Source organism: Amblyraja radiata, chromosome 8 (genome assembly GCF_010909765.2).
Source record: "Amblyraja radiata isolate CabotCenter1 chromosome 8, sAmbRad1.1.pri, whole genome shotgun sequence".
Taxonomy (NCBI): domain Eukaryota; kingdom Metazoa; phylum Chordata; class Chondrichthyes; order Rajiformes; family Rajidae; genus Amblyraja; species Amblyraja radiata.
The window spans coordinates 68,560,604-68,574,900 of NC_045963.1; the positions used below are offsets into that span (position 1 = coordinate 68,560,604).

Here is a 14,297-nt window from a genome sequence, read left to right on the forward strand (position 1 = left end):
ACAAAAAAGCTGGAGAAACTCAGCGGGTGCAGCAGCATCTATGGAGCGAAGGAAAAAGGCAACGTTTCGGGCCGAAACCCTTCTTCAGACAGATAATGTAAGTGATTGGTGTTTTTACCTGGTACCAATAGGTAAAATGGTTAGGACAGGTTTGAAGAGACATGGACCATGCGCAGGCAGGTGGGACTAGTGTAGCTGGGACATGTTGGCCAGTGTGGGCAAGTTGGGCCGAAGGGCCTGTTTCCACTATGACTCTATGACCAACACTTGACGCGGATGGGGAATGAGTTGTAACAGAGCCACCTCCACTGAAGATCAGAACAATTGATATCATTCATTCTGCCTGCCTCCGAGTGTGTTTTTATTGCTGTCAAAGTAACATCTATAAATAAGAATGGTTGTCAAGCTAGTAAAAAATAAGATAGACCAAATCACGAAGACATTTCTGAAGCATTCCCTGTATTGAGAGGGGGAGATGCTGATGTGAACAGCATCGAACTAAGTAGCTGGTCCAAGCTGACCATCAACCACCCATTTACACTAATCCTACACTAATCAAATCCAACTTTATTCTCTCCACATTGTTATCAATTCCTCCCGCATTCTACTACACCCCGACACATTTGGGGCAGTGTACAGCAAGCAAAATTTACCTGACTAACTGCACACCTGTGGGGGAGACCGGAGCACTTGGAGGAAACCCACGTGGTCACAGGGAGAAGGTGCAAACTCCACGCAGACAGCACCCAAGGTCAGGATCGAACCTGGGTCTCTGGCACTGTGAGGCAGCAGGACTACCAGCTGTGCCTGGCTCTCTATCCATCCGAACATTTCCTATCCATGTACCAGTCCGAGTGTCTTTGAAAAGCCATTGTAATTGTACCCAACCCAAGCATTTCCTTTGGCCTTGTTTCATATTTGTTTCATAAGGGTGTCGCGGCGGTCGAGTTGCTGCCTTACAGCGCCTGCAGCACCGGATACCCGGGTTCGATCCTGACTACGGGTGCTGTCTGTACGGAGTTTGTACGTTTCCCCCGTGACCTGTGTGGGTTTTCTCCGAGATCTTCGGCTTCCTCCCACAATCCAAAGACATACGGGTTTGTAGGTAAATTGACTTCGGTAAAAATTGTCCCGAGCGTGTGTAGGTAAGATAGTGTTAATGTGCGGGGATCGCTGTTCGGCATGGACTCGGGCCGAAGGGCCTGTTTCCGCACTGTATCTCTAAACTAAACCAAAATAAACACGTCACACTCTGTGTGAATAAGAAGACCATTCGGCCCATTGAGCCTATGCCAGCTCACAGAACAATCCCATTCGCCCCCACAAGCCTTTCCTTCCAATGCATTTCCAATGCAATATGCAGTGGCCCATTAACCTGCCGACCCGTGTGTACTTTGGGTGTGGGAGGAAACCAGAGCACCTGGAGGAAACCCACATGGTCACAGGGAGAACGTGCGAACTCTAGACAACATCTATGGCTAGCATTGAACTTGGGTCACCAGGAGTGTTGCGGCAGCAGCGTTAGACGTAACTTTAGAGATACAACGTGGAAACGGGCCCTTTGGCCGACTGAGTCCGTGCCGACTAGCGATCACCCCGTACACTATCACTATCCTACACACTAGGGACAATTTACAATTTTTACCGAAGCCAATTAACCTGCAAACCTGCATGTCTTTGGAGTGTGGGAGGAAACTGGAGCACCCTGGGAACACCCACGCGGCCACAGGGAGAACGTGCAAACTCCCCACAGACAGCACCCATGGTCAGGATTGACCCGGGTCTCTGGCGCTGTAAGGCAGCAACTCTACCAGCTACACCATGGTCTCATATCTTTCTTGCCCCATTCAGCACGAACAAAGAAACATAGAAAATAGGTGCAGGAGTAGGCCATTTGGCCCTTCGGGCCAGCACCGCCATTCAATATGATCATGGCTGATCATCCAAAATTAGCTTTTTCCCCATATCCCCTGATTCCGTTAGCCCGAAGAGCTAAATCCAACTAAATCAAGAGTTTAACAGAGATTTGCAGTCATAACGTTTCCAGTTAGAATAATTCAGGCTTCTGGAATGGCAGAGTATTTATTTATTTGCAACACTGAGCCTTGTGATCTGTGGCAGACTTCTGAGTCAGGCCTGTAACTGGCGGCAGCTGATGAGTTGCCATCTGGATGACAGTGTGGTGAAGGGTTGTGACAGGATGTAGCTGGAGGCAGTAGCAATGTTCTGCCCGAGGAAGCAATGATGGGGGCTGAGGAATGCAATCTGGTGAACACTTCCACAGAAACCGGTTCAAGTAAAATCATTAAATGGATTCAAGAAGGACTTGGGTATTTTTCTTCGGACTGATCAAGAACAGTCTAGTGAATTTGCCCAGGTGTACGGCTGACCGGTTATCTAGTTTAGCATCACGTGTACCGAGGTACAGTGAAATGCTTTTGTTGCGTGCTAACCAGTCAGCAGAATGACAATACATGATTACAATCAAGCCATCACAGTGTACAGATACATGATAAAGGGAATAACGTTTAGTGCAAGGTTAATCTGAGAGGAGTTTAAGATGATCATAGTTAAAGTAAGAAATGTTACTGTGGGAGTAGAGATTTAAGAGTGTGCAGCGATTGTAATGTGTTATTGTAGATCTACTCCTGTGGCTGGCACGCAAATAGCCGCCTGCGTTGGACGCCATCTTGGAAGTCTGAAACTATTGTTCTTGAGTTTGATACCATTCGTCACTCTGTATGGTATATCTTTACACGTTATGGGGCTAAATTCCATCTACCGATGCTCTTCCCAGCTGATCAATGTTAGTCTATAACCGTGTAGATCAGTGGTTCCCAACGTGGGGCGTACGCCCCACAGGGGGGCAATTAGATTTTTAAGGGGGGCATCAGGTAAACATATGTAGTTTATGTTTCAGATGTTATTTTGAGTAAATTCCATTTTCTGAGAATTATTTCTTTGTCTGCTCGTGCTAAAATATGGGGGGGGGGGGGGCATCAGGATTTTAGAGGTGATTAGGTGGGGCATGGCCAAAAAAAGGTTGGGAACCACTGGTGTAGATGCTTGTTTATATTGACTTCAATAAAATCAGTAAATGCTCAGCATCTGGAGAGAGGGGTGGCACGGTGGCGCAGCGGTAGAGTTGCTGTCTTACAGCGCCAGAGACCTGGGTTCGATCCTGTCTACTGGTGTTGCCTGTACGGAGTTTGTACGTCATCCCCGTGACCGCGTGGGTTTTCTATGGGTGCGTCGGTTTCCCCCCACACTCCAAAGGTTTGTAAGTTATTTGACTTCGGTGATATTGTTATTCGTCCCAAGTGTGTAGGATAGTGTTAGTGTACGGGTTGATTGCTGGTCGGCACTGACCCGGTGGGCCGAAGGGCCTGTTTCCGCGCTGTATCTCTAAACTGTAAACTGTAAAGGAGTTAGATAAAAATTCCTCCAGCATTTTTATCTACCTTCGATTTTTCCAGCATCTGCAGTTCCTTCTTAAACAACTGTAAAGGAGTTAATGTTTTGGGTCAATGAGGAATATGAGAGGGGGGGGCGGATAAGGGAAGAGAACCAATATCAAAGCAAACCTCCGTGATTTGGTTTCCAATTGAAGCCTTTTTTTGCCCCTTTTTCCACCCTCTTTTTGCGACAGTGTTTGTAATTTAGTGCTCAGTTAGGGTTTTGGCTCCTGTTGTGCTGCATGTTACAAGGTAGTTAAAATGATTGCCATACATAAATTCAGAATAACAGTTGGTAGGTTTTCAACTGAATGCCTCAAGGGCATCAATCTTATTTAAGCAAGTTTGTCTGCTTTGATATAAAGAGGCCACACTTTCTGTAACTGAAGTGTAATTTGGTCTATCAATGTTTGTAGGAAGGAACTGCAGATGCTGTCTCCCTGTCCCTGGGATAGCAGGGGGCGATCAAACAGCACAATGGCCACTCGTCGGTACTCGGGGCTCTCGTGGACATTTTTCAACGTGTTGAAAAATCTTCACGAGTCTTCCCGTGCTTACCTGCCATTAGCGAGTCTTCCCGAGTACCTGCCGTTAATGCTAGGAGACGTCACCGAACTCCGACGTACCCGCTACGTTCATTCTCCGTGCTTACCACGAGTTTGATTTTTTTTTTAACTTGGGAGAGCTCTTGGAATGAACTTGCACCGTGGGACAGGGCTATAACTCAGCGGGTCAGGCAGCATCTCTGGAGGAAAGGAATAGGTGACGAAACCTTTTGGGTCGAAACCCTTCTTCAGACTTCAAAGTCCTTCCAACTTCGTAGCAAGGTGCATTGCCTTAGAAATACTTTACGCCGGGATGCATGACGCCAGTTCACTCAGTTTAGTTTATTGTCACGTGTACCGAGGTACAGTGACAAGCTTTTGTTGCGTGCTATCCAGTCAGCAGAAAGACAATATGTGATTAAAATCGAGGCATTTACAGTGTATAGATACATGATAAGGGAATAAAATTTAGAGCAAGGTAAAGCCAGTAAAGTCCGATCAAAGATAGTCCGAGGGTTTCCAACGTGGTAGAGAGGTAGAGGCCCAGGACTGCTCTGTAGTTGTGGTAGGATGGTTCAGTTGCCTGATACAACTGGAAAGAAACTGTCCCTGAATCTGAAGATGTACGTTTTCACACTTGCCCACATTCAGGAATAGCACAATATCCTAACTAAGTTCTATGTACTATAGATCTTATGTTAAAGGTTCATTCATTAACCACTCACACGCATAATATCTCATTGACAAATGCATGCATCGGGACCTCCCATGGCCTGTCGACTTGGTAAACTAAATCCCACAGGTGAGTTTACCTGCAATGCTGCTGGAAAATTGATCACCACGGTCTTTGGAGAAGACTCTGGAATAATATACACTCTTAAGGGCCTGTCCCACTTGGGCGACATTTTCGGCGAAAGTCTGAAAAGAGGTTGTCGCGTCGTGGTCGGGTCGTGACGCGTGGTGACGCACGGTGACGCGCGGTGACGTGCAGGTGACGCGCGGTGTCTCCCTGTCGCACCTAGATTTTGGAATGTTCAAAATCCAGGGGCGACATCTGGGTGTCTCATCATGTCGTGCGCCCTGTCACATGCTGACGTATGCTGTCCTGCGGGTGATGCCCGGTTAGGGTTAGGGTTGGGGTTAGGGACCACAGATGGGCTGTAAAATATACTTCCTTCAATGCATGGATTTTAAACATTAATGTATTAAAATTAATACAATAAAATCAATTGTGCAAATGAAAAGATGTCTGAGTCGTGCAGTTTTATTTACAGATGTACTGGTCCGCTTCCAGATCCAATCACCGTCTCTAACTTTTCACAGGGATGGATTCAGTGAGTGTAGACTGAACTCCCCTCTACCTTCCACCCCCCTCCCGCCCCCATCTCACCCCCCTCTTCCAACCATCCCGCGCCCATCCCTCCCCCCTCTTCCCCCCTCCCGCCCCATCCCTCCTTCTCCACTCCCCCCCTACTCTTCTCCCCTTCCCCCCTCTTCCTCCCTTCTCCCCGCTCCACTCTTCCTCCCTTCTCCCCGCTCCACTCTTCTCCCCCTTCTCCCATCCTCCCATCTTGCTGTCTGTCACGGAGTTTGTACGTTCTCCCGTGTCCCGCGTGGGTTTACTCTGGGATCTCCAGTTTCCTCCCGCACTCCAAAGACATACAGGTTTGTAAGTTATTTGGCTTTGGTAAAATTATAAATTGTCCCCGGTGTGTGTAGGATGGTGCTAGTGTGCGGGGATTGCTGGTCGGCGAGGACCCGGTGGGCCAAAGGCCCTGTTTCCGTGCTGTATCTCTAAACTAAACAAAACTAAACTGTGCAGAATGCTTCCATGCCCACCCCCCCCCCCCCCCCCCCCCCCCCACCACCATCTGCGGATAAATTATGTGTTCTTTTACTTTTCTCCTCTTTTCCTTGCATGTGTCGGGCTGAATTTCTTTTCTCTGCATCGATGAGGATTGATTTGAAAGGATCGGAATTCCTAAGTAGGTCATCAGGCACCGTGAGGGACACCTAACTCCCCAGTGTTTCCATGGCAACTCTCTTAAGGCAGGCGGATCAATGGAGATGAACCTTGTCAACGCAACGTCACGGACATTTTACCCAGTATTGAGGCAATTTTATAATCTCCCAGAGCAAACATCACAGGAGCTGGATGTGTAGACATTGGTGAAGCCTAATGTAAAAATGCCAAATGTACAAACACAGTAAGAAGATAGAAGATTTTTCTTGCTATTGAGGGGGAGTGCAGCATAGGTTTACAAGGTTAATTCCCGGGATGGCAGGACTGTCATATGCTGAGAGAATGGAGCAGCTGGGCTTGTACACTCTGGAGTTTAGAAGGATGAGAGGGTATCTCATTGAAACATATAAGATTGTTAAGGGCTAGGACACACTAGAGGCAGGAAACATGTTCCCGATGTTGGGGGGTCCAGAACCAGGGGCCACAGTTTAAGAATAAGGGGTCGGCCATTTAGAACGGAGACGAGGAAACACTTTTTCTCACAGAGAGTGGTGAGTCTGTGGAATTCTCTGCCTCAGAGGGCAGTGGAGGCGGGTTCTCTGGATGCTTTCAAGAGAGAGCTAGATAGGGCTCTTAAAAATAGCGGAGTCAGGGGATATGGGGAGAAGGCAGGAACGGGGTACTGATTGGTGATGATCAGCCATGATCACATTGAATGGCGGTGCTGGCTCGAAGGGCCGAATGGCCTACTCCTGCACCTATTGTCTATTGTAAGTTGATAAGTTACAATGGCCAACACCCTTGTCTGTATAGCTCTGGGATGTAGGAGGGCACCCGAAAAACCTACAGGGTCATTGTTCAGTTTAGTTTATTGCTACTTGTACAGGTGCACAACCTTTTATCCGAAAGCCTTGGGACCAGACACATTTCGGATATCGGACATTTTCGGGTTTCGGAATGGAAGATTTTTAGCGTAGATTAGGTAGGTAGCGCGGGCGGCTTGGAAAGTCTGGAGCGGCTGCCTCCTCCCCGGAGACCGGGGAATCATTGTAAATCATTGCTTAAATGTTAGTCAGTAAGTTTGGAGGGATTTTATGTGGTGGGGGTGAAGGGGGGAACTTTAATTCTTAGTCCCCTACCTGGTCAGAGAGGCGGGGAGCGGGCAATGCCTTTCCGGGTCGCCGTGCAGTACTGTGCCGCGGCTCCCACATCACAGAGCTGGGGCTGTGGCCGGCTGCGCTGGATTTGAATTTGTAGCGCCGCGCAGCCAGGGGTAGAGTTCGCCGTGGTCGGAGCTACAACCGGCGCCGCCCGTGGCTGGACCACCGCAGCCCGGACGGCTGTGGGCCGCGGCTCCCAACATCGTGGAGCTGGGGCTGCGGTGGTCCGGCCACGGGCGGCGCCGGTTGTAGCTCCGACCACGGCGAACTCTACCCCTGGCTGCGCGGCGCTACAAATCCAAATCCAGCGCAGCCGGCCACAGCCCCAGCTCCACGATGTTGGGAGTCGGCGACCACAGCGGTCCGGGCTGCGGTGGTCCGGCCACGGGCGGCGCCGGTTGTAGCTCCGACCACGGCGAACTCTACCCCTGGCTGCGCGGCGCTACAAATCCAAATCCAGCGCAGCCGGCCACAGCCCCAGCTCCACGATGTTGGGAGCCGTGGCACAGCGGTCCGGAGCTTACTGCACGGCGACCCGGTAAGGCATTGCCCGCTCCCCGCTTCTCCGACCAGGTAGGGGACTAAGAATTAAAGTTCCCCCCAAAAGCCCACCAAACTAACTGACTAACATTTAAGCAATGATTTACAATGATTCCTACCCTCCCGCGCAATATACACTCACCCAATATACTCTCACCTTCTCTTTTATGAATGGGGATTTAGTTCCCCTTTGTTGGAGGACCGACCGGAGGTTCTGCTGTCACCTCTGCGGGCCGCCCTCGGTGAACGTTTTCAAGGACCTTTCTTCAAGGACCGAAAAAATGTCCGCTATTCGGAGGTTTTCGTTATTTGGATCTTCGGATAAAAGGTTGTGCACCTGTACTGAGATTCAGTGAAAATCTTTTGTTGCGTGCTATCCAGTCAGCAGAAAGACAGTACCTGATTACAAACGAGCTATTCACAGCATACAGATGCATGACAAAGTGAATAACGTTTAGTGCAAGGTGAAGCCAGTAAAGTCCGATCAAAGATTGGGAGAGCGTGCAAACTCCACACGGACAGCAACTGAGATCAGGATCCAATCTAGCTGTGTGGCGGAAGCAGTTCTTGTCTGTGCCACTGTGTAGCTCTACTCACCCAACGAAAGGCAATCTGAACACAACCAGTCCCAAAAAGGCACCGAGGATAGACACAAAATGCTGGAGTAACTCAGCGCGTCAGGCAGCGTCTCTGGAGAAAAAGCATGGGTGACGATTCGGGTTGGGACCCTTCTTCAAACCCGACCCGAAACGTCACCCATCCTTTTTCTCCAGAGATGCTGCCTGACCCGCTGAGTTACTTCAGCACTTAGTGTCCATCTTTGGTGTATACCAGAGAGTGTCTATCTTTTTTTTTAAAGAGCTCTTCAGTTCGTCTCTCTTTATCTCTTTTCCCAAACTCCATACGTTTATTCTTCTTCCATGTTTTTATTCCCGCTGAAGATTACTGTTGAATCTGTTCCACCGCTCTTTCAGCAAGTCTATTCCAAATCCCAACCGCTCGTTCCCTTTTGTTGCCTTTGCTGCTTGTGCCAATGTTGGCATCAAAACTGCCTCCTGATTCACAAAAACAGGCTTTGGCACTCCGACTGTAAACTTGTGCAGCAATTATGAACAAAATAAGATGAACCCAACCAATTAGTGGGCTTGTATTTCAGTAGATTTTACGAATGGGAAGCATTTAATATTCAATGAGCAATGATTTTTGCAGTGGGCTCATTTGATTGAACAATCTCTCTCATCAGTTTCTCTGTAAAGTTGCGTGGATTTAATTTCCTGCCTGTTTGGGAAGGATATTTGATTGAACTTTTTGTAAAAGACTGAATGGGAGAGGCAATGCATGCTCTATAGATGCGGGAGTACAATTATTGATGCCTTCAATAGCACTGTTTGAGTGAGATGTGACATGGATGCTGATTCTGATCAAGGGTCCTAACCCGAAACATCGCCTGTCCATTCCCACTGCGTATGCTGCCTGATTTGCTGAGTTCCAGCAACGCTTTGCACTTTGCTCCAGATTCCATCATCTGCACTCTCTTGTGTCTCCCTAGTTCAGTTTAGTTTCGTGTTACAGCGGAAAACAGGCCCTTTGCCCCACCGAGTCCGCACCGACCAGCGATCCCCGCACACTTAACACTCAGACTAAAGAAATTCTTCCTCATTTCCATTCTAAAGGTACGTCCTGTTATCCTCAGGCTGTGCCCTCTAGTTCCAGACTCTCCCATTAGGATCACCAGGTTAATTCCCGGGATGGCGGGACTGACTCAGGATCACTCTTCATTTATATATTCTTATATTCATTGGAATTTAGAAGGATGAGAGGGAATCTTATAGAGACATATAAAATTCTTGAGACATTGGTCAGGCAGGAAAAATGTTCCCCATGTTGGGGGAGTCCAGAACCAGGAGTCACAGTTTAAGAATAAGGGGGAGGCCAGTTAGGACTGAGATGAGGAAAACTTTTTCAGCCAGAGAGTTGTGAATCTGTGGAATTGTCAGCCACAGAAGGCAGTGGAGGCCAATTCACTGGATGTTTTCAAGAGAGAGTTAGATATAGCTCTTAGGGCTAACAGAATCAAGGGATATGGGGAGAAAGCAGGAACAGGATACTGATTCTAGATGATCAGCCATGATCATATTGAATGGCGGTGCTGGCTCCATGTCCTCCTCCTGCACCTATTTTCCATGTTTCTATTAGTGAAAACATCTTCTCCACATCCACCCTATCTAGACCAGGGGTGGGGAACCTTTTCATGTTGGAATGCCGCATTAAGTTAGCCGTAATCTAAAAAGGCCGCATTCAAGAAACTTCAATTAGAGATACTTCAATATGTACATTATTTTGTAAAAATCTAACTACTATGTACAGGTACTAACTTCAAGAAAATGAAAAAAATGTGTTAATTCTAAAGTTAACTGACCTTTTAATGACTTTGTTGTGACTGCTTGTTGTGGGAGGTTAACGTACATTCTAGAGTCGCATTAGAACTAAATCATGAGCATAACAAGTATTGAAATAGCCCTCATGACTTACTAACGTTTTAATTGTGGCCGTCAATCGGGGAGGATTATTTCGTTGAATCTTCTTTTACTCTGGTATTTTAAATACGTTCTGGTGAGACCACATCTGGAGTATTGTGTACAGTTTTGGTCTCCTAATTTGAGGAAGGACATCCTTGTGATTGAGGCAATGCAGTGTAGGTTCACGAGATTGATCCCTGGGATGGCGGGACTGTCATATGAGGAAAGATTGAAAAGACTAGGCTTGTATTCACTGGAGTTTAGAAGGATGAAGGGAGAATCTTATAGAAACATATAAAATTATAAAAGGACTGGACAAGCTAGATGCAGGAAAAATGTTCCCAATGTTGGGCGAGTCCAGAACCAGGGGCCACAGTCTTAGAATAAAGGGGAGGTCATTTAAGACTGAGGTGAGAAAAAACTTTTTCACCCAGAGAGTTGTGAATTTATGGAATTCCCTGCCACAGAAGGCAGTGGAGGCCAAGTCATTGGATGGATTTAAGAGAGAGTTAGACAGAGCTCTAGGGGCTAGTGGAGTCAAGGGGTATGGGGAGAAGGCAGGCACAGGTTATTGATAGGAGACGATCAGCCATGATCACAATGAATGGCGGTCCTGCACCTATTTTCTATGTTTCATTTTAAGATTAAAATAAAAATAATAAAAGACGAACAAAATCATATTAATAAAATAAAAATAAAAGGATTTCCACTACAAAATTTGGATTCATTCAAAAGGCCGCACTTAATGGCCTAGAAGGCTGCATGAGGCCTTAAGGCGGCAGGTTCCCCACCCCTGATCTAGACCTTTCATAATTCTGTAGATTTCAATGAGATCCCACCTCGTCCTTCTAAACTCCAGCAATTACAGGCCCAGAGCCTGCAAACGCTCATAATATCCATGCTCATAATTTCATTTTATCCCGGTCTGACTATAATAGAAACATAGAAACATAGAAAATAGGTGCAGGAGGAGGCCACTCTGTCCTTCGAGCCAGCACCGCCATTCATTGTGATCATGGCTGATATTTTAAATCTGCATTGAGTGGATGTGGAGAGGATGCTTCCACTCGTGGGAGAGTCTAGGACCAGCCATACCTCAGAATTAAACGATGTCCCTTTAGGGAGGAGATGAGGAGGAACTTCTTAGTCAGAGGGTGGTGAATCTGTGGAATTATTTGCCACAGAAGGCTGTGGAGGCCAAGTCAGTGGATATTTTAAGGCAGAGATAGATATATAGATTCTTGATTAGTAAGGGTGTCAGGGGTTATGGGGAGAAGGCAGGAGAATGGGGTTAGGAGGGAGAAATAGATCAGCCATGATCGAATGGCGGAGTGGACTTGATGGGCCGAATGGCCTAATACTGACCCTATCACTTATTAAGCCGATAGTTGGGGGCACTATGACTGTATGCATGTAAATAGATTTATTTATTGAAATCATATTCTATGTCGCTCTTCCAGGGAGATGCTAACTGCATTCCGTTGTCTCTGTACTGTACACTGACAATGACAATTAAAGTTGAATCTGAATCTGAATCTGAATCTGACAATGACCTGACAGACGGCACGTTTAATATTTCTTTCTCCTTATTTAGCTCTGTTAACCCAGTTTACATTAGTGGCATTTTTTCTTGAAGTAATAGCTCTGATTGTGGGGAGGGGGAGGGAGTTGTGGAGAAATATATTAATTGTCCATTCTTACTTGTGGAGCCATGTAATGGATAATGTTGTTGTTCGTCAACTGTAAACATTTACCGAATCTGGAAATTCTCACTGCTGGTGGGTATTGGAACACATAAAACTCAACAAATTAATGTCGAAGGCAGCCAGCTTCTGACAGTTAGTTTATGCGTTCTGTTCGCAGCTCCTCATTGCTGTGTAAACGAAGCAGCCATTTTATTGCCAGCTGCTGATCATGTGCCAGTTTTAAGAACTTATCACCAAGTGTTTAGTTTAGTTTAGAGATACAGCGCGGGAACAGGCCCCTCGGCCCACCAAGTCCGCGCCGACCAGCGATCCCCGCACACTAACACACGAGGGTCAAATGGCATTTATACCCAGCCAATTAGCCTATAAACATGTACGTCTTTGGAGTGTGGGAGGAAACCGAAGATCTCAGAGAAAGCCCACGCAGGATCACGGGGAGAACGTACAAACTCGGTACGGCCAGCACGCCCCGACATAACTAACCAGATGACTGACCATTGTTGAGCACGTCAGTATATTGTTCTTGGAGGCACAAGGAACTGCAGATGCTGGTTTGCAAAAAAAGGAAAAAGACACAAAGTGCTGGAGTAACTCAGCGGGTCAGGCAGCATCTGTGGAGGGAATGGGTAGTCCACGTTTCGGGTCAGAACCTCGACCTCCTCTGGCAGCGCATTCCACCGCCAGGCTTTGTCCTGCCCCTTCTCCCCGCTTTCTCGCCCCCCCTCCTCCCCACCACAATCAGTCTGAAGAAGGTAATTGACCTGACACATCACCTATCCATGTTCTCCAGGGATGCTGCCTGTCTGACCCGCTGAGTTACTCCAGCACTTTGTGGCCCTTCTTCAGACTCTTCATTGTCACCCTTCAGAATTCCCTATTCTGTATCGACCTTTCGCTGGTCGGATAGCACGCAACAATAAAGCTTTTTACGGTACAGTCCCCCACCATTCCCACGTACAGAGAACCAGGTGAACATTTGGGGTGGCTCAGCAGTAGAGTTGCTGCCTTACAGCGCCTGAGACCCGGGTTCGATCCAGACTACAGGTGCTGTCTGCGTTGAGTATGTACGTTCTCCCCGTGACTGCGTGGGTTTTCTCCGGGAGCTCCTGTTTCCTCCCACACTCCAAAGACGTACAGGTTTGTAGGTTAATTGGCTTCAGTAAGGATTATAAATTGTCCCTAGTGTGTAGGATAGTGCTTGATGGTGCAGACCCGGTGGGCCAAAGAGCCTGTTTCCGTGCTGTATCTCTCAACGAAACTAAACCAGATTCTCGACCCGAAATGTCACCTATTCCTTTTCTCCAGATGTTTAAGAAAGAACTGCAGATGCTGGAAAAGTCGAAGGTAGACAAAAATGCTGGAGAAACTCAGCGGGTGAGGCAGCATCTATGGAGCGAAGGAATAGGTGACGTTTCGGGTCGAGACCCTTCTTCAGACTGGCTGCTTCACCCGCTGAGTTTCTCCAGCATTTGTGTCTACCTTTTCTCCAGACATGCTGTCTGACTCACTGAGTTACTCCAGCAAATTGTGACTATCTAAGCCAACTAAATTTGTTTTCAGATTGCTGGCATTCTGCTCATGTATTCCTAACGTGATGTTTTTACTCTCTCTTCTACAAATCGTTTCCATTCCATTTCCAATTCAAGAGAGAGTTAGATATAGCTCTTCGGGCTAACGGAGTCAAGGGATGTGGGGAGAAAGCAGGAATCTGGTACTGATTTTGGATGATCAGCCATGATCGTATTGAATGGCGGTGCTGGCTCGAAGGGCCGAATGGCCTAGTCCTGCACCTATTTTTCTATGTTTCTATGCTTCCTTACTGTTCTCCTGAAATTGTGCAAATCAAGGAGTGATTTAGTTTTTTTGCTCTCATCTTAAACAGCAAGTTGCGTGGTTTCTGTCAGGGCTGTTTACGCTCTCTGCAGTCACCGATTATAGTTAGTCATGTGGATGGATGTGTACACCAGCAATGGAGATTTTCCTCAGAGACAGTGCTGAAGTCAAGATAATGAGCTGGTTCTTGTGCCACCACTGGTGATGAGTGTCGTTTATTTTGAGTAAACTGGCGGTAGGTTTAGGCAGGACGGAAAAAAAAGATAGCACGCACACCCCCCAGGAACTCCATCGTGCATGTTATTTAGCAACATTTGTCACGGAGTCCTGCAGCCGCTAACCAAGATCTTGGATAGAGAGTTGTACGAAGGAACTGCAGGTGCTGGTTTAAACCGAGGACAGACACAAAATACTGGAGTAATTCAGCGGGACAGGCCACATCTCTGGAGAGAAGGAATGGGCAACGTTTCGGGTCGAGACCAGTACAGTCTGAAGATGGGTCTGGACCCGAAACGTCACCCACTCCTTCTCTCCAGAGATGCTGCCTGTCCCGCTGAGTTACTCCAGTATTTTGTG

General features: G+C 47.4%; 1 protein-coding gene across 2 annotated transcripts in view; it reads left to right on the forward strand.

Moving 5' to 3' along the window:
* dtd1 (D-aminoacyl-tRNA deacylase 1) overlaps positions 1 to 14,297 on the forward strand; it is a 107,716-nt gene that overhangs the window by 44,008 nt on the left and 49,411 nt on the right. The window lies entirely within an intron of this gene.